This window comes from Macrotis lagotis, chromosome 1 (assembly GCF_037893015.1).
Source record: "Macrotis lagotis isolate mMagLag1 chromosome 1, bilby.v1.9.chrom.fasta, whole genome shotgun sequence".
In the NCBI taxonomy this organism is placed as follows: Eukaryota; Metazoa; Chordata; class Mammalia; order Peramelemorphia; family Peramelidae; genus Macrotis; species Macrotis lagotis.
In genome coordinates, this window is record NC_133658.1 from 245,115,757 (window position 1) to 245,117,705 (window position 1,949).

At 33.2% G+C, this 1,949-nt stretch overlaps 1 pseudogene; it reads left to right on the plus strand.

The window, feature by feature from the left end:
* The first annotated feature begins 389 nt into the window (after positions 1–389).
* LOC141515582 (succinate--CoA ligase [ADP-forming] subunit beta, mitochondrial pseudogene) lies at positions 390–1,306 on the plus strand (annotated as a pseudogene).
* Positions 1,307–1,949: the final 643 nt, after the last annotated feature.

The window sequence follows — 1,949 nt, forward strand, 5'->3', positions numbered from 1 at the left end:
GGGAGGGAATAGGATGGAGGAAATACAACTATCAATAGCAACTGTGGGGAAAAATATTGAAGGTATTTCTCTGATGGACTTATGAAAAAAATGCTATCCATCCCAAATAGAGAGCTGATGGTGTCTGAATACAGACTGAAACATACTTTTTTGTTTCTCACTTAAAAAAAAAGATAGTTTTTTCTTTACAATAAGGCTGTCCAACCTTACTTTTAAAAGTTTCTATTGAAACTATAGACAATATATTTTGATGTGCCATTTTAGTGAGAGCTCTGCAGTAGCTTGGCTTCATTTTCTAAAACATTTAATAAACTCGCAGGGGGCTGCATAAAACACAGGCCACATTTTGGACAGCCCTGCTTCAGTAGATGCAAAAGAGTTTCTACCCAATGATTGGGAAGAAGTTATTTAGCAAGCAAACAGAAGAAAAGGACAGGATATGTAGTAATGAGTTGTGAATACGAAAATATCTGGAGAAAATATTACTTTGCAATAACAATCAAAAGGACTTTTCAATGTCCTGTGATGATTAGAAGATCTCAAGGTGGTGTCAACATTGAGGATATTGCAACATAGAATCCTGAAGCAATATTTAAGGAACCTATTGATAATTTGGAAGGCATCAAAAAAGAAGAAGCCAATAGACTCGCATAGGATATGGAATTTCCTTCAAGTCTGGTGGATTTAGCAGTATATAAAATGAACAAGTTATATGAACTATTTTTGAAAAATGATGCAACCATGGCAGAAATAAATCCAATGTGAATGGAAATATAGTATATGGATTTGAAGAACAATTTTAATTCCAACCCATATTATTGTCAAAAAAATCTTTGACCTGCAAGACTAGACTTAGGAAGTTGAGAGAGACAGAAGCAGCTATAAGGCAAATTTCAGCCATATAGGGTTAGATGGAAACATTAGCATATTTAGTAAATGGTGTTGATTTGACTCCAGCCATTTTTCTTGATTTTGGAAGTGGTGCTACAATTAATCAAGTGACACAAGCATTTAAACATAACTTCAGATAAAAAGGGTACTGGCTATTCTAGTTAATATTTTTGGAGGAATCATGCAGTATTGTTCAAGGTATAGTCAAGGTATAGTTGAAATTAAAATACATATCGTGGTATGGTTACAATGTACATGAGTTTTTGATACCAAAGCATTACTAATAGATAGTGAACTTAAGATTGTTTCTTGTGATAACTTGGATAAAGCTGCTAAAATGATGGTAAAGCTCTCAGAAATAGTCACCTTAGCCAAACAATCACAGGTGGATAGAAAGTTTCAGTTGCCAGTTTGATCTGAAAGTGTTCAATGTTCTATATTCCTTGAAATACTGTGTTCTGTGGGGTTTTTTCCTCTTTTGTGCTTTGAAGACTTTGTCTTCTGGGCACACAAAATTTAAAATATCTTATCTATATTAATTTTACCATCCAGAATGGTCAGTTCATGTAAAGAAAGTATAACGTAGCAATCTGGTTTCTTTTGTTGCAGTCTCTTTCAGTTTCTGTTACAAAATATCACTTGCAATATGTCTGTTCCTTATCATACCATACAAAACTTTTCATTTGATAATAGAAGTTTCAACTATATCATACCATACAAAACTCACTGAAACCTGAAGATAAACTTTTATTTCTTCTAGTCTTAGTGATAAGTCCAAAATATAGTCCCCATTGATAGAAAAATGTACTGAAATAATGTTTTATATCAGAGGAATTTTCTTCAATATCTGTCAAAAAACCTATCAAACAATTTAGAAGCAGTGCTTTCAAATATATTTGGACCTTATATTTTAATCATTACAACATACTGTAGCACCAAATGCCTTGTAGTTTTGGATATGAACAAAAGGGAGGGAAGAGACCACTTACAAAGGGTGCCTCCTTTTTCTCTTCTATTGTGCTCTTCTTTTCCTCTTGATTTGGCTTCTGATCCTATTA